The sequence below is a fragment of the Lepus europaeus genome, chromosome 2, assembly GCF_033115175.1.
Source record: "Lepus europaeus isolate LE1 chromosome 2, mLepTim1.pri, whole genome shotgun sequence".
NCBI classification, from domain to species: domain Eukaryota; kingdom Metazoa; phylum Chordata; class Mammalia; order Lagomorpha; family Leporidae; genus Lepus; species Lepus europaeus.
This window is the reverse complement of record NC_084828.1, coordinates 16,282,797-16,308,501: the sequence shown is the minus strand read 5'-3', so window position 1 is coordinate 16,308,501 and position 25,705 is coordinate 16,282,797. Positions and strand designations below refer to the sequence as shown.

Sequence of the window (25,705 nt, the reverse complement as noted above, 5' to 3'; positions counted from 1 at the left end):
GAAGATTCAAAAACTCTTCTTACACAGTGACCATCAAGAAACTAGTGATGTTCTCATTGCAGATCAGTATGTGTAATAGAAATAGAAAGTGAGATCAAAACTGTAAATTGCATATGAAGTTTTAAATTTTCTAGAAACTATATTTTAAAGACTAAAAAAAAGAATCTGAATTATTCTAATACATTTTATGTAAACTGATACAATCACAATATTTTTAGCATGTGGCCCATATAAAAATCATGGAGATATTACACTTTTTTCTTCTCTTTAATCTGGGTATATTCACGCTTATGGCTCATCTCAGTTTACTTTACCACATTTTAGATCTTCAGTAGCTGTGTGTGGCCATTGGATACCATGATCTCCAGCTCAGCCATAAAGACTTAGTAGTATCTGCCATGAGTTGAATTGTGCACACTGCCACACCCTGACATTCATAAGTTCAATTCCTAACCTTTAGGAGCTCAGAACCTCTGACTGGTAGTTGTACCTTTGCTCTGCAACTCTATAATGCTCCTTTTTATTTATTTGCATGCATTTCATAAATACAACATTAAGAACATAGTAATTCTTCCCATCATACCAGCCTTTTCACCAACTCTCCTACTCCTCTTCCTCTTCTGTTTCTTGTTCCCTGTCCTGCTTTTTCACTAAGATATATTTTCATTTAACTTTTTTTTGTTTTGTTTTGTTTTTAACTTCTATTTAATGAATATAAATTTCCAAAGTACAGCTTATGGATTACAATGGCTCCCCACCCCCCATAACTTCCCTGCCACCCGCGACCCTCCCCTCTTCTGCAACCTCTCCCCTTCCATTAAGATTCATTTTCAATTCTCTTTATATACAGAAGATCAATTTAGTATATATTAAGTAAAGCTTTCAACAGTTTGCACCCACACAGAAACACAAAGTGAAAAATACTGCTTGAGTACTAGTTATAGCATTAAATCACAATGTACAGCACATTAAGGACAGAGATCCTACATGAGGAGCAAGTGCACAGTGACTCCTGTTGTTGACTTAACAAATTGATACTCTTGTTTATGGCGTCAGTAATCACCCTAGGCTCTTGTCATGAGTTGCCAAGGCTATGGAAGCCTTTTAAGTTCTCCAACTTCGATCTTATTCAGACAAGGTCATAGTCAAAGTGGAAGTTCTCTCCTCCCTTCAGAGAAAGGTACCTCCTTCTTTGATGACCTGTTTTTTCCACTGGGATCTCACTCGCAGAGATCTTTCATTTAGGTCATTTTTTTTTTCCCAGAGTGTCTTGGCTTTCCATGCCTATAATAATCTCATGGGCTCTTCAACCATATCCGAATGCCTTAAGGGTTGATTCTGAGGCCAGAGTGCTGTTCAGGACATCTGCCATTCTATGAGTCTGCTGTGTATCCTGCTTCCCATGTTGGATAGTTCTCTCCCTTTTTTAAAAATTTTTTTTATTTTTATTTTATTTTTTAATTTTTGACAGGCAGAGTGGACAGTGAGAGAGAGAGACAGAGAGAAAGGTCTTCCTTTGCCGTTGGTTCACCCTCCAATGGCCGCCACAGCCGGCACACTGCGGCCAGCGCACCGCGCTGATTCGAAGGCAGGAGCCAGGTGCTTCTCCTGCTCTCCCATGGGGTGCAGGGCCCAGGTACTTGGGCCATCCTCCACTGCACTCCCGGGCCATAGTAGAGAGCTGGCCTGGAAGAGGGGCAGCCAGGACAGAATCCGGCGCCCCGACTGGGACTAGAACCCATTGTTCTGGCGCCGCTAGGCGGAGGATTAGCCTTTTGAGCCATGGTGCCGGCCATCTCTCTTTTTTTTATTGTATTGGTTAGTATTTGCAGACAGTAGTCTTGTTTATGTGATCCTTTTGATTCTTAGTCCTATCACTATGATCAGTTGTGAACAGCAATTGATCACTTGGACTAGTGAGATGGCATTGGTACATGCCACCTTGATGGAATTGAATTGGAATCCCCTGGTATGTTTCTAACTATACCATTTGGGGCAAGTCCGTTTGAGCATGTCCCAAATTGTACATCTTCTCCCTCTCTTATTCCCAGCCTTATATTTAACAGGGATCACTTTTCAGTTAAGTTTCAACACTTAAGAATAACTGTGTATTAATTACAGAATTCAACCAATAGTATTAAGTAGAACAAACAAAAAAAATACTAAAAGGGGTAAAGTATTAAGTTGTTCATCAACAGTCAGGGCAAGGGCTGATCAAGTCACCGTTTCTCAAAGTGTCCATTTCACTTCAACAGGTTTCCTTTTTTGGTGCTTGGTTAGTTGTCACCGATCAGGGAGAACCAATGATATCTGTCCCTTTGGAACCGGCTTATTTCACTCAGCATGATGTTTTCCAGGTTCCTCCATTTTGTTGCAAATGAGCGAGTTTCATTGTTTTTTATTACTGCTGTCTAGTATTCTATAGAGTACATGTCACATAATTTCTTTATCCAGTCTACTGTTGGTGGGCATTTAAGTTGATTCCAGGTCTTAGCTATTGTGAATTGAGCTGCAATAAACATTAATGTGCAGACGGCTTTTTTGTTTGCCAATTTAATTTCCTTTGGGTAAATTCCAAGGAGTGGGATGGCTGGGTTGTATGGTAGGGTTATGTTCAGGTTTCTGAGGAATCTCCAGACTGACTTCCATAGTGGCTTACCAGTTTGCATTCCCACCAACAGTGGGTTAGTGTCCCTTTTTCCCCACATCTTCACCAGCATCTGTTGTTGGTAGATTTCTGAATGTGAGTCATTCTAACTGGGGTGAGATGAAACCTCATTGTGGTTTTGATTTGCATTTCCCTGATTGCTAGTGATCTTGAACATTTTTTCATGTGCCTGTTGGCCATTTGGATTTCCTCTTTTGAAAAATGTCTATTGAGGTCCTTGGCCCATCTCTTAAGAAGGTTGTTTGTTTTGTTGTTGTGGAGTTTCTTGATCTCTTTGTAGATTCTGGTTATAAGCTCTTTATCTGTAGCATAGTTTGCAAATATTTTTCCCATTCTGTCAGTTGCCTCTTCACTTTCCTGACTGTTTCTTTTGCAGTACAGAAACTGCTCAGTTTGATGCAATCCCAAATGTTAATTTTGGCTTTGACTGCCTGTGCCTCCGGGGTCTTTTCCAAGAAGTCTTTGCCTGTACCAATATCTTGCAGGGTTTCTCCAATGTTCTCTAATAATTTGATGGTGTCAGGTCATAGATTTAGGTCTTTAATCCATGTTGAGTGGATTTTTGTGTAAGGTGTAAGGTAGGGGTCTTGCTTCATGATTCTGCACGTGGAAATCCAGTTTTCCCAGCACCATTTATTGAATAGACTGTCCTTGCTCCAAGAATTGGTTTTAGAGCTTTGATCAAATATAAGTTGGCTGTAGATGTTTGGATTGATTTCCGATGTTTCTATTCTATTCCATTGGTCTATCCATCTGTTTCTGTAGCAGTACCATGCTGTTTTGATAACAACTGCCCTGTAGTATGTCTTGAAATCTGGTATTATAATGCCTGCAGCTTTGTTTTGTTGTACAAGATTGCTTTAGCTATTTGAGGTCTCCTGTGTCTTCATATGAATTTCAGCATCATTTTTTCTAGATCTGAGAAGAATGTCTTTGGTATTTTGATTGGTATCGCATTGAATCTATACATTGCTTTTGGGAGAATGGATATTTTGATGATGTTGATTCTTCCAATCCATGAGCATGGAAGATTTCTCCAATTTTTTGGTATCCTCTTCTATTTCTTTTTTTAAGATTTTGTAATTCTCATCGAAGAGATCTCATTTAACTTTATATAGAGAAGATTAACTATTTTAGGGAAAGAATTCAACGAATTATATGAGAAAGAAAAAGGAAGAAAAAAATCATTATTCCTCAACAGTCCAGGCAGGGGCTATTCAAAGTTATTGCATCTGCAAAGTGATTTTGCCTTTTTACCCCTTCCTTTTTTCCCTTACTTCCTCCACGTTCTTTCCTTTTAAAAACTTAATTATTTTTAAAGAACCCAAGAATGATACATCTTTTGTGAGGTTTTAGACATAACTCTGAGACATAAGAATATCCTCCACTTAATTCACTAAATGAAGGTGATTCTTGAGAACAAGTTTTATTATTAAGTCTCATTATACAACTCTTTGAGGACAGAAGTCCTACATGGGAAGTTACAGCACAGTGATTCTTGTTTATTTAGCAGTTAATGCTCTTATGTATGATGTCAGTGATTTCCAGAGGCTCTTGACATGAGCTGCCTGGGTCATGGAAGCCTTTTGGATGCACTAACTTGAGAAGGGCATAAACAAAGTGGAAGTTCTCTTCTCTTTTCAGAGAAAAGTACATGCTTCTTTCCATTGGAGTGTCATTCACAGAGGTCCTTAATGTAGAATATTTTTGCCACAGCTTTTCATGCCACTCATACTCCCCTGGGCTTTTCAGCCAGACCAGATGCCTTAAGGGCTGACTCTGAGGTCAGGGTGTTACTTAAAGCAGTTGTCATTCTATGAGTCTACTGTGTGTGGACTGCTTCCCATGTCGGAGCTTTCACTCCTTTTTAATTCTATTATTATTACCAAACATTTAGTTCTATTAATATGGTAACTTTAACACTTGATCTTATCTATATGGTCACTTTACCACTTAATCCTAACCATTTGATCTTCATAACACTTAAGTTGCTATTTTTACCAGCTAACTTAAGGGAATTTGGGATCGGTCCCATGGCAAGTTTTTAAACTGTACCCTTAGAAGTAAGTCCGTGGGAATGTGTGCAGAACTATTTTGTTTTACAGTTACAAATTTCATATATTTCACAATTACAACTTTAGGATCTTGGTGATTCTTCTCACCCACACTCCCACCCCCTTCCTCTACCCATTCTTATTCTCTCTCTTATTAAGAGTAAGATCGATTTTCAATTAACTTTATACACATATGCCTTGAATCTTGGGTCCCCCTCTTCCTTCACTTTCTCCCTTTCTCTTTGTAAATCCTCTTCTGTTTGCAAATCCTCTCTTACTTGCCCTTCTAGCACTCGTCAAAGTATGTATCAGAGTAGTGCAGTTACACAGCATAGATGTAAGCAGGCAATTTCCATTAAAGAAAGAGCAATGGGCTCCTCCTAATCAGGGAGAGCCTGACTTGCTTTGTGTCTTCAGAAGGGATAATGTGCCCCCATCCCAACTCCTCCTAGAACTGCTGTTGTGCAGGCCAAGTGCTGGCCCCCAAATTGCTTTGCAAACCTTAAATAATCACACAGCTGGGAATGGGTATTTTTTATCTTTTATTTGTGCGTAGTAAGCATTTAGAGATGAAATGAAGCATCCTCCAACTTGCTTTGGTTTCTTCTCTCTGTAATTATCTGGGATCCCCAATTTGCAGCAGGGTAAATACCTGTGAAAAGAGATTGCTCCCTGTCACTTTCTTGTCATTTGGCAGCAGCAGGCTGCTTTTGGTCACCTCCCCAGCATCTTTTGTACACTTCTCGCCAATGCAGAAGCACTGTCCCCCATTTGCACATCTCTAGGAATGACCCCTAATGGGGCTGCTGCATTAGGTAAACTGAGGGTTAGTTTGCCTCATAGTAAATGTGAATAGTGAGCTTGAAATTGTTCAGTGCAGAATGTGCCTAGAGGCACACAATATTCCAGTCCTATATGATTAAGTCACACAAATAATCCCTTTTATCTTGCCATAATCATAGATACAGAGAGTTAGGGTCATGGAGAGACATTTCCCTAGGTCATTAAATGAGAAAAAAATTTATGTCTTTCTCATGAAAAAGACCATTCAGAGGGTGATACAGGGCTTATGGCTTGATGCTGTGCTCATGACAGAAATGCCTGGCATGTGTGCCACAGCTTATGCTTGTGTTCTGGATCAAGCCTTGCCTGGAGTACTTGTGCTCAATCACATTAGCCAATATAGATGCTTAGACAGACAGATGATTTGAACTTTCTGTTTCAGGCTACACTGGAGATAAAGGTAAAGGAAAAGGAAGAGGAAGATGTTTCTAGTCTGTAATGCAAAACAAACACAAAAGTGAATCCAAATTTCTTTAGGCCCCTACAGCAACTTGGAATGAAAATCAGGTCAAATGACCATTCTCTTTCTCTGTTAACCTATAATACTATTCTGAAGTCTATATATGCAATGGAAATACTGTACATTTGTGAGTGTCCTGCCGTGAAAATATATACCACTTTACATATAAAAACTGAAAATATTTCTACCATTGTATGGCTTAATCATAGAACACTTAAATAGAAGCTTGTGATCTAGCCTAGAAATTTAATTTACACTGTATATCTTCATTTCTAACATTTTTTAGTTTAATATATATTTATCACCTCTTTAGGGACCTAACTCAAACTACAGTCACACTGTGGGGCTTTGGAGGTTAGGGTTCAGCACATTAATTTTGGGGGGATATGTTTAGTTCACAATACCACGTTCACCCACACAGTGACAACCTCTATGTGCTCCCTAAGCATCTTTTTTTTTTTAAACCTTTATTTAATGAATATACATTTCCAAAGTACAGCTTATGGATTAAAATGGCTAGAAATATATTTTTGATGTATCATCTATTTCCCAATTTTTCTTATTAATTCATGGCTAGGAAAACACTACTTTTATAACAGATAAATGCTTAAATTTGCAAGGAAATGGAAGAGACCTTTAACACAACTCAACATCCTACTACGAATATCAAAAGTTGGATCAACATATGCCCAGAGTTATAAAGATATAATATAATTTTAAAAGTCTTTAGTAACAAAATCCTAAAGGGCCCCCAAATTTTAGTCTTAGCTTTGCTCTAGCCCCATACCAGCTGTTTCTACTAAGTACTGAATTATCTGCAGGATGTTTTCAATTCTTTCTGGGACTAAGAAGAGGCCACTGGGACAGTAGCTCAAATGCAACTATCCTTGCCAAATAATGAAATTGGGGAGTAGTGTAGGCTGCTTCATCACTGAAGGCTCTTGATTCCCAGTATGTTTCTCCCAGGGTTCTGGGCTCTCCACCTAGCCTCTTTCTTTTGCCTGGCTGTCTTGGGTACTTGGGTTTTGTTCTTGTGTCCTTTCCCAATGCGGGAACTAGCATCTCCCACCCTCTTGCAAACTTCACCTTGTATTCTGTCCTTTATCTTCCTGCACTGACTTGAGATGGATTCCTACAGAGCAAACATCAAGAGCTGTCATCAAATATTCCATGGTTCTGCCATTCTCACTGAAGACTATCTCTGAGGTTGTTCTTAGATCCTGGACACTAGAAGGAACATGATCCTCTCCAGTTTGTATAAGGCACTTCAACAGGTTTATGGAAAGGGAATTAAAGGATGTTTATTTTGGTAAAAAGGATTTTTTGTTTGCTTGTTTGTTTTTTTACATGAATTTGTCATTGTATGCATTTCCATTAACTTTTTGAAGACCCTTGTACTTTCTCTGGTTGTGAATTTTAATCCCTGTACCGAGCCTGCTCTTTGTTTTTCCTTTGCCTCACTTTTTAGCTCATTTCCTTCTATGTCTTTTTCCACTAGCTCCATTGCCTGAACCTTCTGCATTTGGCACCAAAATAGTTTATTCCAAGCTCTTGCCCCAGGTCTGATGCTGGTGACCAGATGGCAGTTGAGAGATATTAAAGACAACATTTATACCCATGAATTGAGAGGCGATACTCTTTTTTACATCATTCCTAAAGTATTCAGTGGCTTTCTTAGTTGGGATAAAATGACATTTTCAAAAATTGTATTGCTTTCTTATTTGGGCAGATTTTAAAATATACTTATTAGCTAATGCATTTTTAATACATTTTATCTAAAGAAATATCACTGCCTCTCCAAGTTTTTGCAAATATTTCTTCTTTTTTGTTTTTGTTTTCCTGCATCTTCTTTCTATTTACTCTCCAGCCATCCTATATGCTTAAATTGTATGAAGTTTTATGATTAACTATATTAATGAAACTGACTTTTTATGTTAGTTCAAAAAGATGAATGACTAGAGTATTTTAAACTTGTCTCTTAAAAATATATGACTGTATTACAGAGTAGAAAGCTATCATTTTTTTTTCGGATGACTAGCAGCATTTCTCTGTTCTTGAAATATCTGACTGGCTAGTGACAGATGTGAGCCTTTGACACAAGCTGGGCCAGACGTTCTTCCCTAAGACTTTTCAAACTAAAGCTGGGAGAGAGAAGCCATGTGATAGGCTTGGATATGCTTTGGTCCTCCAAAATACATCTTTTGGAAACTTGTTTCCCAATGTGGTGATGTTGAAAAGTGTGGGGACTTGGCCGGCGCCATGGCTTAACAGGCTAATCCTCTGCCTTGTGGCACTGGCACACCGGGTTCCAGTCCCAGTTGGGGCACCGGATTCTATCCCGGTTGCCCCTCTTCCAGGCCAGCTCTCTGCTAGGCCCGGGAAGGCAGTGGAGGATGGCCCAAGTCCTTGGGCCCTGCACCCACATGGGAGACCAGGAGAAGCACCTGGCTCCTGGCTTCGGGTCAGCGCGATGCACCGGCTGCAGCGGCCATTGGAGGGTGAACCAATGGCAAAAAGGAAGACCTTTCTCTCTGTCTCTCTGTCTCACTATCCACTCTGCCTGTAAAAAAAAAAAGAAAAAAGAAAAGTGTGGGGACTTTAGGAGATGAGACCTAGTGAGAGATGGTGAGGGCAGTGTCCCTGGAAGGGATTGAGGTGCTTCTTCTGAGATGGTTTTCAAGAAAGGGTTGATCCAAAAGGGTAAGCCTGCTCTTTCTCGGGATTCTGTCTTACCACATGATCTCTCCTTGCATGGACTCCCACCACAATGCCATCTACCATGATGGGATACAACCAGGGGGCCCTGGCAGAAACTAGTGCCATGGACTTTCAGCATCTGAAAATGTGAGTTAATAAATCTCTTTTATTTATTCATTACCCAGCCTCAAGTATTTTTGTTGTAGCAATAGAAAATGGACTACCATACCTCCTCTATTTCAGTTACAACTGCATAACAAAGAATCATGAAATGAAAGTGACTTAAAAGAGTGAGTACTCATGAATCTCACACAGCTGTGGGTCTCCTAGGTGGGTTCAGTGGGGGTTGCTCATGTGCCTTCAGGCTTACAGTGGGCTGATTTCAGCCATGGCAGTTTAGGTATCTCTAGACCACACTGCAGATTTTCACATCTGTTTCAGCTGAGAACATGCATGGTCACAGAGAACTAGGCTAAGTGGCATATTGTGATTTCTCCATGTATGTCATTGGCCACAGCAAGTCACATGGATAAGCCCAGAAGCAAGGTAGAAGTATATACCACCCACAAAGATCCCTTGGCAAGGGTGTAGCTACTTGGAAAGGTAAAGAATTGGGACCAGTCCCTTCAATTTGTCATGGCTCCCCTCCTGTTTGGCCATAGAACTGGTACGAATGAGCTCCTTGTGCAGATGTCTGTCTACAGTAAGAGAAGATGAAGCTAAAATCTGGAGAGAAGCAGAGGGAACAGAGGATAGGAGAAAGTCCTGATAATATTCCAATTTTTATTTTTTAAGAAATAAATTTTATGTATTTGAGAGGCAGAGAGAAACACATAGAAAGAGGGAACTCCCATTCACTGATTCACCCCATTAATGCCCACAGTTGTCAAAGTTAATCTAGGATGAAGCCAAGAGCTAGGAGTTCAATCCAGGTTTGCTGTGAGGGTGAAAGGGAACCAAGTACTTCAGTCATCACCTCCTGCCTCCCAGGGTCTGCATTAGCAGGAAACTTGAGTTTGGAGCTTGAACCAGGTGTTTTTCTCACTTTTTAAAAAAATTTATGTAAGGTAAAAAAATTTCATTTATTTCATTGATACAGATTTAGGAGCATAGTGATACTTCCCACACTACCTTCCTTCCTGACTACACCACCACCTTCCCTCTTCATTCCTTTCTTATTCTTTCTTTTAATTTTTAGAATGACATACTTTTGGTTTATTTTATAATCATAAACTTAATCTTCCATTAAGTAAAAATTCAACAAATTGTAAGAAGAAAAAAAAAACCACTGTTCCTCAAATCTCAAAATGTCAATTTCAGTCATATACATTACATTTTTTTTTTTTTACTCTATTAGGTACCGCAGATCAGGGAAAACATGGTATTTGTCTTTTTGGGTCTGGCTTATTTCACTAAGTATAGTGGTTTCCAGTTGCATCCAATTTGTTGCAAAATACCGGATTTCATTCTTTCTTTATGGCTGAGTAGAGTTCCATAGTGTATATATACCACATTTTCTCTATCCAGTCATGGTTTATGGACATCTAGGTTGATTCCATATCTTAGCTATTGGGAATTGAGATGCAATAAACATGGAGGTACAGATAACTCTTTCATATTCTGATTTCATTTCACTTGGGTAAATTCCCAGAAGTGGGATGGCTGGGTCGTGTGGTAAATATTTTCTGATTTATGAGGAATCTCCATACTGTCTTCCATAATGGCTGACTAGTTTGCATTCCCACTACCAGTGTATTAGGGTACCTTTTCCTCTACATACTCACCATCAATTATTGATTTTCCTTTGTATATGAGAGCCATTTTAACTGGGATGAAGTGAAACATCATTGAGGTTTTGATTTGCATTTCCCTGATGGCTAGTGATCCTGAACACTTCATGTGCCTGTTGGCCATTTAAATTTCATCTTTTGAAAAATGCATGTTCAAGTCCTTTGCCTATTCTTAACTGGATTGATTATTTTGTTGTTGAGTTTCTTGAACTCTTTATCAATTATGGATATTAATAATTTATCAGTTGTGTAACTTGAAAATTTTTCCTCCCATTCTGTTGGTTGACTCTTCACTTTGTCGAGTGTTTCCTTTTGCAGTGCAGAAGTGTCTTAGTTTGATGTAATCCCATTTGTCTATTTTTGCTTTTATGGCTTGTGCCTCTGGGGTCTTTTCTAAGAAGTCTTTGCCTATGCCAGTGTCTTTCAGAGTTTCCCCAGTATTCTTCTCTAGTAATTTGATGGTATCTATCCATAAAGTAATGGTCTTGCATCAAACTTTTGCATGCAGAGATACAATTTTCTCAGCTCCATTTGTTGAATAGACTGTCCTTTCTTGAGGGAGTGATTTTAGCTCCTTTGTTAAAGATTAATTGATTGTAGATACATGGATTGATTTCTGAGGTTTCTAGTCTGTTCTATTGGTGTGCAAGTCTATTTTTGTGAAAGAACTAGGCTATTTTGATTATAATTGCCCAGCAATATGTCTTAAAATCTGGTATTGTGATGCCCCCAGCTTTGTTTTTGTTGTGTAAGATTGGAGTCTCTTGTGTTTCCATATGAATTTTAGCATAATCTTTTCTAGATCTGAGAATAATGTCATTGGTATTTTGATTGGAAATGCAGTGATCCTTTAGGTAGTATGGACACTTTAATGATATTGATTCTTCCAATCCATAAACATGGATGATTTTCCCATTTTTTGGTGTCTTCTTCTTCTACTTCTTTCTTTAATGTTTTGTAATTTTCATTGTAAAAATCTTTCAACTCCTTGCTTAGATATATTCCAAGGTATTTAATTCTTTTGTGGGTATTGTGAATGAAACTGAGTTACAAGTTCTTTCTCAGCCATGGCATTGTCTGTGTATACAAAGACTATTGATTTTTTTTTGTTGATTTTATATCCTATAATTTTACCAACACTCTTATGATTTCCAATCTTCTCTCTCTTTCTCTATTTTTTTTGACAGGCAGAGTGGACAGTGAGAGAGAGAGACAGAGAGAAAGGTCTTCCTTCCATTGGTTCACACCCGAAATGGCCACTATGCCTGGTGCACTGTGGCTGGCGCACTGCGCCGATCCGAAACCAGGAACCAGGTGCTTCTTACTGGTCTCCCATGTGGGTGCAGGGCCCAAGGACTTGGGCCATCCTCCACTGCCTTCCCAGGCCACAGCAGAGAGCTGGACTGGAAGAGGAGCAACTGGGACAGAACCAGCGCCCCAACCGGCACTAGAATCCGGAATGCCAGCGCTACAGGTGGAGGATTAACCTAGAGAGCCGCAACGCTGGCCTCTCTCTTTTTTCTAAGATTTATTTATTGTATTTGAAAGGCAGAGTTACAGGGAGGCTGAGACAGAGAAAGAGAGAGTGAGAGAGTTCTTCCATCCATGGTTCACTCCCCAGAAGGTCGCAATGGCCAAAGCTGGGCCGATCTGAAGCCAGGAGCCAGGAGCTTCTTCTAAGTCTTGCATGGGTACAGGGGCCCAAATACTTGGGCCATCTTCCACTGCTTTCCTGGGCCATAGCAGAGAGCTGAATCAGAAGTGGAGCAACCAGAACTCGAACTGGCACCCATATGGGATGCTGGCACTGCAGGCTGTGGCTTCACCCACTACACCACAATGCTGACTCCCCAATAGTCTCTTAAGGGAGTCTTTTGGTTCCCCCATATAGAATCATGTCATTTTCAAATATGGATAGTTTGACTTCCTTCTTTTCAATCTGTAACTCTATGATTTTTTTTACTTAATGCTCCAGAACTATATTGAATAGCAGTTGTGAAAGTGGGCATCCTTGTCTAGTTCCAGAACTTAGTGGAAATGTTTATAGCTTCTCCCCATTCAATATGATGCTGGATGTGAGTTTGTCATATATTGCCTTGATTGTTCTGAATAACATTCCTTTTATATCTAATTTGCTTAGGGTTTTCATCATGAAAGGATGTTGTACTTTGTCAAATACTTTCTCTGCATCTATTGAGATAATCATATAGTTTTTATTCTTCAATTTGTTAATGTGATGTATCACATTTATTGATTTGCATATATTGGACCATCCCTGCATACCAAGGATAAATCCCACTTGATTCAAGTGAATGATGTTTCTGATTGTTGGATTAAATTGCTAGTAACCTTCTTAATAGAGTCATGTATTTATTTGAAAATAAGAGTTAGAGGCAGAGAGAGGGAGAGACAGAGAGAAAGGTCTTCCATCCACTGGTTAACTCCCCCAAATGTCTTCCATGGCCGGAGCTGAGCTGATTGGAAGCTAGGAGCCAGGAGCTTCTTCTGGGTATCTGACGTGGGTGCAGGGGCCAAGCACTTGGGTCATCTTCCACTGCTTCCCCAGGTCATAAACAGACAGCTGGATAAGAAAAGGAGCAGCTGGGACACAAACTGGAACCCATATGGTATGTTGGTGCTTGCAGGCAGAGGTTTAGCCTATTACACCACAACATCATCCCCAGATCACTAGTATTTTGTTGAAGATTTTTGCATCTATGTTTATCAAGCCTATTGGCCTATAATTTTCTTTCTTTGTTGTATTCTTTTCTGGTTTTGGAATTAAGGTGATTCTGGTTTCATAAAAGGAGTTTTGGAGGATTCCCTCCCTTTCAGTTGTTTTGAGTAGTTTGAGAAGAATTGCAGCTTCTTTTTCTTTTAAAGTTTGATGGAGTTCAGTGGTGAAGCCATCCAGTCCTGGGATTTTCTTTTTTGGGAGAATGGGAGAATCTTTTTTTTTTTTTGACAGGCAGAGTGGACAGTGAGAGAGAGAGACAGAAAGAAAGGTCTTACTTTTCTGTTGGTTCACCCCTCAATGGCCGCTGAGGCTGGTGCACTGTGGCGGGCACACCGCGCTGATCTGAAGGCAGGAGCCAGGTGCTTCTCCTGGTCTCCCATGCGGGTGCAGGGCCCAAGGACTTGGGCCATACTCCACTGCCTTCCCAGGCCACAGCAGAGAGCTGGACAGGAAGAGGAGCAACCGGGACAGAATCCAGCGCCCCGACCGGGACTAGAACCCGATGTGCCGGCGCTGCAGGTGGAGGATTAGCCTATTGAGCTGCAGCGCTGGCTATGGGAGAATCTTTATTAGTAATTCAAACTCTGTCTTGGTTATTGGTCTGTTTAGGTTTTCAATGTCTTTATGATTTAATTTTTGAAGATTCTGTGTCCAGGAATCTATCTATTTCTTTTAGACTTTCCAATTTGTTGGCATAAAGCTGTTTGTAGTAATTCCTGATGATTCTTTTTGTTTCTGTGGTATCCACTGTTATCTTCTTTTTCATCTCTGCATATATTGATTTGGGTTTTCTTCCTCCTTTATTTGGTTAGTTGGATCAATTTTGTTTATTTTTTCAACAAACCAGTTCTTCATTTCACTGATTTTTTTGTTATTTTTTGTTTTGATTTTTTTGTTTATTCTCTAAATTTTAATTATTTCTTTTCTTCTAAATTTTGGATTTAGTTTGTTGTTGTTTTTCTAGGTCCATCATTTATTTGATACCTTTCCAATTTCTTTATGTAGGCACCAGTTGCTATAAACTTTCCTCTTAATACTGTTTTTGCTGTATTCAATAAGATTGAAATATTATGTTGTCATCTTCATTTGTTCCCAGAAATATTTGGTTTCCCTTTTGATTTCTTCTGTGGACCACTGTTTATTGAGGAGCATATTTTTCCATCTCCATGTATTTGCATATTTTCTAGATATTCTTGAGTTGTTAATTTCCAGCCTCATTCCATTTTGGTCAGAGAAGATGCATGGTATGATTCAATTTTTTGAGTTTGCTGAGACTTGCTTCTTGGCCTAGCATATGGTCTATTCTAGAGAACATTTCACGTACTGATGAAAAGAATGTGTGTTTCTCAACTGTGGGATGATGAAATGCTCTGTTGATATGTTAGGTCCATTTGGTCCATAGTGTAGATTAGTTCTGTTGTTTCATTTTTGGTTTTCTGTCCAGTTGCTCTAGTGGTGAAATTGATGAAAGTTGATTGTTGAAGTCCCCCATTACTATTGTACTGGAGCCTATGTCTCCCTTTAGTTCCATTAATATTTGTTTTACCTAGGCAGGTACCCTGGCATTGGGTGTGTATACATTTATTATAGTCATGCCTTCCTGCTGAATTGATCCCTTAATCAACACATCATGCCTCTCTTTGTCTCTTGTAATGGTTTTTGTGTTAAAATCTATTTTTTTCTGATATTAGGATGGCTATAGCTGCTCATTTTTTGCTTTCCATTGGCACAGAATATCTTTTTCCATCCTTTCACTTTCAGTCTGCTTGTAATTTTGTTGGTGAGATGTGTTTCTTACAGGCAGCAAATCATGGGTCTTCAGCCAGTATGGACCTTTTAATTGGAGATTTTGGCCAATTACATTCAAAATTATTATGGATAAGTAAAGATTTGGTCCTACCATTTTTCCATACATATTCCTATTGTTTGCTTTGAATTTCCTTTGTACTTTAACCAGTAGATTTTCTGCTTTCACATTCTTTCATAATTACAACTGTCGCTCTCTTCTCTCTGTGTGGTGCATTCTTAAGAATCATTTGTAAGGCTGGACAAGTGGTGACTAATTCTTAAAATTTCAGTTTGTTTTGGAAGGTCTTTATCTGATCTGGATATGGGATACAGGCATCCCAACCAGTATCTTAACCACTAAGCTAAATTCCCACATTTCCAATTCTTAATAAGGTCTCTGATAATGCTCATATTACCACATTTCATTTGTTTATTTGATCAGCTTTCTTTATTATTTCTCAGTGTCTCTTGAAACTCCCCTCCCCTTCCTGACACAAATTAGTGTAAATGACATTTCTGTTACTTGCACATATGAGTTACTTGTCACATATGTGTTATTTTCCTGATCAGAGAGCTTGCCTTTACATCAAAAAATGCTTTCTCCATTCAAATGTAACATGCTTTAGGTTGAGTTTTGGGAGTACAAAAATATTTTCATATTAGCAGTAAACATTAGCCCTTATATTTCACAGGTTATTAGTTTATCACATTAAACTGGGTCACACAATTTTCAAATACAAACATTGCATAAACATTTTACATAATATGTGTAAATTGGGAAAGCTAAGTTGTTTATACTGTTAACCTAATGATTTTATTCCTAAGAATTTCCTTCAAAAAGATAACAGAAGCAAATATCCATAAACAAGAAGTAGCTTATGCTACTTCATTCATAAGACTGAATAAGGGGAAACATCTAAATTAAGAGATTAATTTAATAAATTATTTCAGTTTATCAGGATGGAATAGTATATAGCCATTATGTTAACTGAGGAAAATTATATAAAATAGTGTGATCTGCTTATGATATAATAAGTGAAATAGCAGAATAAAAAATAGTACCTACATGGATATCCAAACTATGTATATGTGATCACTTCCCATAGACATCCACTCTATTTATATATAATTCACACAAACACATACAGCTATTTTCTTTTTGTGTATTTTAGAGAATGCTTTCTTTTGAATCTACTTGTAATTTTCTTGGGGCAGATAGGAGACATTCATCATCTTTGTGTAAAATTACTTCTTCAATGAGCCCTTTATATATACAAAGCCAAAATCCTATTCTGTAATCAAGAAGGTTGGGGACAGGCATTCATCTGGTGGTTACGATGCCTGCATCCCATGTTGGAGTGCTTGGGTTCAAGCCTCAGCTCTGCTTCCAGTTCTAGCTTTCTGCTGAAATATGTCCTAGGAGATAGGATGTGATGGCTAAAGCAGCTGAGTTGCTGCCCTCCACATAGGAGACCTGGATTAAGTTCCTGGCACCTCTTTGCAGCCTAGTACAGCCTTGGCCCAGCTTTGGCTGTTGGGAAAACTTGAGGAGTGAATAAGCAGATGGGAGCTCTGTCTCTCCACCTTGAAAAAAAATTAAAAAGAAGCTTGAAGATCACATAGTAAACATATCTGAATAAAATGATCAAAGGCTGAATTTGCCGTGGGCAGAGTTGCCTGTCTAAAATATGGTGATGATGCTGCCTATGGATGAGAATATGGTAGGTGAGCCCTTCTTTCAGTGAGGAAAAGGGGGGTTGGGGAGTATACTCTGGGGAGGGAAGGCTCATCGTCATAGGTGGTCTGGGGAAGGTCAGGAAGAGGGAAACACTGTGGAGGGGCACAGATGATGGACAAATCTCCAGGTGCAATGATGATTAATATACAGTACTGAATATTTCTTTTTCTCGCATTATAATTATTCCTGTTAGTTCTTTAGCCTTCAGTAAATTGTCTTAAATACTTATCCAGGTATTTGCTTATTTTTGGGAATTAAAGCAGGGGTTGCAATTCTCCTTGGATAAAAAAAGAGCGTGGCTTGCATGGAGAAGTGATAAGAAAATGAGCAATGATGACCCAAGGAGAAGTCACTGGTGGCATAGTTCAGGATGAGTTAATTTGTGGATTACATAAGCATCCCATTGGTATGGTAGACTCTGTTTCTGCTTGCCAATTTTTTCCCCTCTATCTTTTTTCTATGGAGTAATTTTAGTCTCCTACTCTGCTATACTTAAGGGAGGCCATTTACTTGCTGTGGACAATAAAAAACATTTCATTTCTGGGCTGAAATATGAAGGACCAGTGCGTTGCTGTTCAGGTCTCTCTTCCCTCACTCTGGACCTGAGAAGATGCAGCTAGATGCTGCTCCATCAACCTGGCTCCTAAAGTGAAGATTAGGAATGAAGGTGAGGTCAAAGCCAAGCCAAAAGTTCATTTGACATGCTTTGTGGCTTTCATGGTTAACTTTATGTGTCCACTTGACTGGATCCTGGAGTGCACAGGTATTTGGCTGTACTTTATTTTTGGGTGTATGTATCTGTGAGAGTCTTACTACATGAGATTAGTATTTTTAGCCAGTGGGTTCAGTAGATTTCTCTGTCCAACTGAATGAGCATCATCTAATCCATTGAAGGCCTGAATAGAACAAAATGTATGGAGAGAGAATTTACCCCTTTTGCCTGAGTATTTGAGCTTCTTCTGGGTCTCCCACGTGGGCGCATTGATCTCTTGCCTTCAGACTGAGACTGGCACTATTAGCTCCTCAAGTCCTCAGGCCTTTGGACTTGGACTTAACTATAATGTCAACATTCCTAGGTCTCCAGAGCACAGATGGCACATCATGGGGCTTCTCAGCCTCCATAACCCAGTCAACCAAGTTCTCATAATAAACTTCTATATATTGTATATATATAGTGTATATATAATGTACATATAATGTATATATACTTATATATATTTTTCTGTTCGTTCTGTTTCTCCAGAACACCTTTAGGAAAGCAGTAACCCTTCGTGGTTGTAAGCAATAGAGATTTGGGGGTTATTTAATACTGGAGCATAAACTGGCCTGTCCTGATTTATACAATGGAGATTTTTCACAAACCCAAAGGAAGTAGAAAATGGGACACTGAACCTCCCATTGCCATCCATAAGAGGGGTTTTCTGCAGACTGAAGTCTATGAGGCTTCTGGGTTTCTCCCTGACTTACATTTGCAATTGGACTTTTATGTTACTGCCAAGTAATCTGATGACATTCCTCTGAAATATTTTTCTCTCCATATGAATGATATATTTGTTCACTCTCTCACTCTATCACCCAATCTCAACTTTTACCTCTAATGTTCCCCATAAGAGTCCAATGTTAACTGTGTATGAGATATTTACCCGGGCTAATTCACTGAGTATGTTGAATGAACTTTGATTTATTCATAGTTGTCAAAAAAAAAAAAAAAAAAAAAAGGCTGGCGCTGCAGGTTCCTCTGCCTGTGGTGCTGGCACCCCGGGTTCTAGCCCCGGTCGGGGTGCCGGTTCTGTCCCGGTTGCCCCTCTTCCAGGCCAGCTCTCTGCTGTGGCCCGGGAGTGCAGTGGAGGATGGCCCAAGTGCTTGGGCCCTGCACCTGCATGAGAGACCAGGAGAAGCACCTGGCTCCTGGCTTTGGATCAGCGCAGTGTGCCAGCCGCGGCGGCCATTGGAGGGTGAACCAACGGCAAAAAGGAAGACCTTTCTCTCTGTCTCTCTCTCACTGTCCACTCTGCCTGTAAAAAACAAACAAACAAAAACAAAAACCCAGTATTTGAGAAAGTCTGTATCTTAACTGTGCCTCCAATTTTTATCTTAAGAAGCCAACCTGAAAATTATGCTTTTAAATGAAAGAATTTGATTTTAGGCTGAAAATTGAAAAGACATGAAAAACAATCCACCCACTTCCACAAGAGAAGGGACCCAGATTAATTAGAAAGGCCTCATTAGTTTCCAGTGATGAAGGTGTTGATAGGAATGACCCACTGACAACCAAGGGGTTACTGCAATGAGATGGGCGCCTGAAGCCACACTTGACAGGCAGCTTCTGTAAACACTTTCTCTCTCACTGTTCGGTCACTTGGTAAATGCAAGTAGAGGAACCAAAGCAATTACCCAGATAATTAAAGGAAAACAAACCTGTATGTGGCAGGTGACTTGAAGAGCCGCCTCTAAATTTTCTAGGCAACCATTTTATTCTTTGCTTCCCCTAGTGTCAGCAGGAATCAGCTCTGGCTCACAAGAGCTACTTTAACAATTAAAATGCTCTCAGCTGGTACACTTCACTTCATAGGAACTCCCTTAGTCATCAATCTAGATTCTGAAATAGCTCTGTCAGATATCAGAGCTGTGTTGTTCTTGCTGATTCATGGCAAAATCCCGACACCGTTGTGGAGATGTTAGACTGTGAAATGTTAGAAAGAAAGTTCTAGCAGCTCATTTTGGCCTTGTGATTCTTGGTTCTGATGAGCACTGCACTACTGCACCCTCATGGGTTGGGTGAGTGAAATTCCAGTGATGATGGAGGCCAGGGAAGAATATTTTCTGTGCCAGTCCTGTATGAGGCAGTAGTTGCAACTTACCTCTAAAACATTTCTACATGAGGGTGCTTAAAACGTTCATGGACAAATGGAGGAATTAAAAGTGTGAATTTATTTCATTGCAAAGGATTTTTAAAATCCATAGTGTTTTTAATGATATGTATTTTCCATGTATTAAGCAAAGAAAAACTTTTACAGTAAAATAAACTCTTCTATTTAAAAATTAGAGAGAGAGGGAAATGAGTGAACTCCCATCTGCTGATTCACTTCCCAAGGGGGTGAAGACCAAAACCAGGAGCTCAGAACTCACCCAGGCTTCCACATGTGTGGCAGGGACTGAATTACTAAGCTATCACTGCTGCTACCCAGGGTCTGCATTTGCAGGGAGATGGAGTCAGGAACCATAGCTGAGAGTTGAATTCCATTATGGTACAGATATCTTTTTTTAAAAGATTTATTTATTTGAAAGGTAGAGTTACAGAGAAAGAGGGAGAGACAGAGGGAAAGAGGAAGATCTTCCATCTATTGATTCACTCCACAGATGGCTGCAAAATCCAGGAGTGGGCCAGGCCAAGTAGGAGCTAGGAACTCCATCCAGGTCTCCCATGTGGGTGGCTGTGGTCCAAGCATTTATTGCCATCTTCCTTTCCCAGGTGATTTAGCAGGGAGCTGGATTAGAAGTGGAGCAGCTGGGACTCAAACTAGTGCTCATATGGGATGCCAGCATTGGAGGTCATGACTAAACCCGTTGTACCACAATGCCAACCAGTAAATGGGCATCTTAAGTGGTGTCTTAACCCTTAGACCAATTACCTAACCCTAATCTCATATTTTAATTCTAGTTTCCTCTACTTTTGAAGTACCCTTATAAGGCAGATTCTACTGCCAACACTTTACATCAAGGCACACAAAGCTGATGAGTGAGAAAACTAGAGTTCCTACTCAGCTCCATTTAATGTCCATGATTTTCCCACTACTCCAGTGGCTCTGGAAGAGCCAGAGCACCTATACTTTTTCTTTTTTTTTTCTTTTTTCTTTCTTTTTTTTTTTTTTGACAGGCAGAGTGGACAGTGAGAGAGAGAGACAGAGAGACAGGTCTTCCTTTTGCCGTTGGTTCACCCACCAATGGCCACTGCGGCTGGCGCGCTGCAGCCGGCACACCGCGCTGATCTGAAGGCAGAAGCCAGGTGTTTATCCTGGTCTCCCTTGGGGTGCAGGGCCCAAACACTTGGGCCATCCTTCACTGCACTCCTGGGCCACAGCAGAGAGCTGGCCTGGAAGAGGGGAACTGGGACAGAATCCGGCGCCCCAACCGGGACTAGAACCCGGTGTGCCGGCACCACAAGGCGGAGGATTAGCCTATTGAGTCACGGCACTGGCCACTTATACTTTTTCAAAATCTCAATGATTTTTTTTCTATCATTAGCTGGATTGGAAGCTGTATATTAAATCAGTGTTTTTCAAACCTAAGCTTGCATTAGAATCACTGGTAAGGCTTATAAGAACAAATGGCTGGCCCCACACCTAGATTATCTCGCTCAGCAGGTCTGAGTGCTACTTAAGAATTTTACATTTCTAAAAATTGCTCAAATGATGTTGACTTTAGGACCCTAACCTACACAGAGCATTGCCAGTGCATGGAGATGAACTCAGAAAACTGAATTGAGGCCAGCACCGTGGCTCACTAGGCTAATCCTCTGCCTGCAGCACCAGTACCCCGGTTCTGTCCTGGTTGCTCCTCTTCCAGTCCAGCTCTCTGCTGTGGCCCGGGAGTGCAGTGGAGGATGGCCCAGGTCCTTGGGCCCTGCACCGACATAAGAGACCAGGAGGAAGCACCTGGCTCCTGGCTTTGGATCGACGCAGCGTGACGGTCATCGTGGCCAGTTGGGGGGTGAACCAATGGAAAAAGGAAGACCTTTCTCTCTGTCTCTCTCTTTCACTGTCTAACTCTGCCTGTCAAAAAAAAAAAAAAAAAAGAAAGCTGAATTGAATATAAAATTCAGCCTTCATGGGAGTGAGATCAGATATCTGCCAAGTAACCAGAGAAAGAATCATTGAAAATAGTTAAGTCCTGATTAATAATAAAACCAACATATTTAAAGAGAAGATGTTTACCATTTGTGAAAGGTCAGAATAGAAACATTAAATAATGTAGCTAACATCACCACCTATTGGAAAAATTGGGGGACAGCATTGTAGCACAGTGGTTAAGCTGCCACCTGTGAAGCTAGTGTTGCATATAGGTGCAAGTTTGAGTTCTGCTGCTCCACATTTACAATACAGCTTCCTGCTAACGCTCATGGGAAAGCAGCAGAAGATGACCCAAGTCCTTGGGTCCCTGTGCCCACCTGGGACTCTGATAGAGTTCCAGGTTTGGCTCAGTCCTGGCTGTTGTGGTAATTCAGGCAATAAACCAAGAGCTGAAGATCTTTCCTTTCTGTGTCTCCCTGTCTCTCTGTAACTTTGCCTTTCAAATAAATAAATACTTTTTTTACTTATATAACATTTATTTTTTCCTAAAGAAAACTTTTATTTAAGGAATACAAACTTCATGCATTTCTTAGCTACAACTTTAGGAATATAGTGATTCTTCTGCCCATACCTGCCCTCCCACCAACACTTCCACCTCTCCTCCTCCTCCCTCTCCCATTCCCAGTGCCCTTCCCCACTAAGATACATTTTCAATTAACTTTATACAAAGAAGACCAACTATATACTAACTAAAAAGTTCAATAATTTGCACGCACACACACACACAACTGTTCCTCAACAGTTGAGACGAGGGCTGTTCAAAGTCACTGCATCTCAAAGTTAATTTCACTTTTTTTAGAAACTTAAATTAATTTTAAGGAATCACCCAAGAATGATACATCTTTTGCAAACACTCAGACATAACTATAACTTATGAGACATAAGACTATCCTCTACTTAATACATTAAAAGAAAGTAAGTCCTTGAGAACAAGTTTTATCATTAATTAAGGAAGCATCTGAAAACTAGCAATGGAGTTGGATACCTAGGCATAACTAAAACTTAGGAGACATAAGAATATCCTCCAACTAGTACACTAAAATGAAATAAATCTTTGAGAATAAGTTTTACTGCTAACTCTCATAATACAACACTTTGAGGAAAGAGGTCTTGCATAGGTAGGTATTGCACAGTGATTCCTGTTGTTAATTTAACAATTAACACTCTTATGTATGACATCAGTGATCACCTGAGGCTCTTGACATGAACTGACTAGGCTATGGAAGCCTTTTGAATCCACGAACTCTGTCAGCATTTAGACAAGGCCATCAACAAGGTGGAAGTTCTCTCCTCCCTTCAGAGAAAAGTGCATACTTCTTTGATGACCACTTCTTTTCACCGGGGTCTCACACACAGAGGTCCTTCATGTAGGACACTTTTTGCCACAGTGTATTGGCTTTCCATGCCTGAAATGCTCTCCTGGGCTTTTAAGCCAGACCAGAATGCCTTAGGGCTGATTCTGGAGTCAGAGTGCTACCAAAAGCAATTATCATTCTATAATGATATGGACTGCTTCCCATATGATTACTGCATTTACTCCTTTTTAATTCTATCTATTATTATTACCAGACACTTGATCCTATCTATATGATCACTTTAACACTTAATCCTATCTATATGATCACTTTTTAAAAAAGATTTTTATTTATTTGATGGGTAGAGTTACAGACAGAAAGAGAGACAGAGAGAAAGGTCTTCCTTCAGTTGGTTCACACCCCAAATGACCACTACGGCCAGCACGCTGCGCCGATCTGAAACCAGGAGCCAGGTTCTTCCTCCTGGTCACCCATGTGGGTGCAGGCGCCCAAGCACCTGGGCCATCCTCCACTGCCCTCCTGGGCCACAGCAGAGAGCTGGATTGGAAGAAGAGCAACCGGAACTAGAACCCAGCACCCATATGGGATGCCAGCGCTGCAGGCGGAGGATTAACCAAGTAACCCACGGCGCCGGCCCCTATATGATCACTTTAATACTTAATCCTATCCATATGATCACTTTAATACTTAAAATGCTATTTTTACCACCCAGCATAAGGGGATTTGGGATCCCATAGCAAGTTTTTAAATTGTACCCTTAGAAGTAAGTCTGTTAGGAATGTATGCAGAACTATATAACTTTACAGTTGCAAACTTCGTACACTTCATAAATACTACTTTAGGAACATGGTGATTCTTCCCACAGTGCCCACCCTCCCGCCCTCACTTCCACTTCTCCTCCTTCCTCTCTTATTCTCTTATTTTTTACTAAGATCTATTTTCAATTAACTTTATGCACATATGATTAACTCTGTGTTAAATAAAGAGTTCAACAAGTAATATGAAAAACAAAAAAGAAAACTGTTCCTCAACAGTCAAGAGAAAGGCTGTTCAAGTCATTGCTTCTTAAAGTATCAATTTTACTTCTACAGATTGCCTTTTAGGTGCTCTATTAGCTATCACAGGTCAGTGAGGACAGATGGTATTTGTCACTTTGGGACTGACTTCACTAAGTATGATGTTTTCCTTTTTTTTTTACTTATCTATTTTGCTGCAAATGACTGGATTTCATTTTTTTTTCACTGTATAGTATTCCATGGTGTACACATCCCATAATTTCTTTATCCAGTCTTCATTTGATGGGCATTTGGGTTGATTCCATGTCTTAGCTATTGCAAATTGAGCTACAATAAACTTGGAGAGTACAGATAACTCTTTAAGATTATGATTTCATTTTCCTTGGGTAAATTCCCAGGAGTGGGATGGCTAGGTTATATGGTAGGTCTATATTCTGAGGTATCTCCATATTGTCTTTCACAGTGGCTGCACCAGTTTACATAATGACCAACAGTGGATAGGTTACCTTTTTCCCCACATCTTCCCCAAAATTTGTTGTTTGTTCTATATGAACGCCTTTCTAACTGCAGTGAAGTGAAACCTCATCATGGTTTTGATTTGTGTTTCTCTGATGGCTAATGATCTTGAGCATTTTTCCATGTGTCTGTTGGTCATTTGGATTTCCTCTTTTGAAAAATGTCTATTCAAATCCCTTGCCCATTTCTTCACTAGGTTGTTTATTTTGTTGTTGTTGAGTTTCTTGATCTCTTTATATGTTCTGGTTTTAATCCTTTATCAGCTGTATAGTTTGAAAATAATTTTTCCCATCCTGTTGGTTGCCCCTTCACTTTCCTGAGTGTTTCTTTTGCAGTACAGAAGTTTCGCAATTTGATGTATTCCTATTTGTTAATTTTGGCTTTGATTTCCTGTGCCTCTGAGGTCTTTTCCAAGAACTCTTTGCCTTTGCCAATGTCTTGCAGGGTTTCCCCAATTTTCTCCAATAAACTGATAGTATTGGGTTGTAGACTTAGGTACTTAATCCATTTTGAGTGGATTTTTGTGTGAAGTGTAAGGTAGGAATCTTGTTCCATACTTCTGCATATGGAGATCCAGTTTTCCCAGCACCATTTGTTGAAGGCACTAACCTTATGCAGGGGCTGATTTAGGCTCCTTTGTCAAAGACATGTTGGTTGTAGATGCTTGGATTGATTTCTTCACAAAAAAAAAAAAAAAGAAGAAGAAGAAGTGATGGAATCATTAATTTCTATTTTTTTCCTCAAATTTCCTGGACACTAAGCAACTCTGTGAATGTTGATTTCTTTATTTTGACTTATCTGAATAATTTATTTTGTTTTGATATTTCAGACATCTGAGTTGGTCTAGAGTATGAGTATTGTTAACCACTTTGTTAAATCCCTTTGGATGCCATTCAGATTGACTTCTGCATGATGATGGCCCTGGTGGCGTGTAAAAGAATATCACCCACTATAAAACAATACCTATTGTTGTTCCTCACACCTGATTTGTGTGTCCCTGGAAACCACTACACTTGCACTAAACTGTCAAACCTGAGGAACACTCTAGGACCCGTTACAACTGTGATTTACGAAAGGTTTGCCTCAGTCATGCATCAACCCGCTCAAGAAATCAAGTTCTTTAAATGAAAATAATAGAAGGTGGCTAACAAGTCCATAAGCTATCAGGATGTGTATCTTCCTCTCAGTTTCATGAGATGAAATGATTTGAGGGTTTGAATTACAAAGTAGGA

General features: G+C 39.8%; 1 long non-coding RNA gene across 1 annotated transcript in view; it reads left to right on the top strand.

Moving 5' to 3' along the window:
* LOC133770279 (uncharacterized) overlaps window positions 1–25,705 on the top strand; it is a 175,462-nt gene that overhangs the window by 43,450 nt on the left and 106,307 nt on the right. The window lies entirely within an intron of this gene.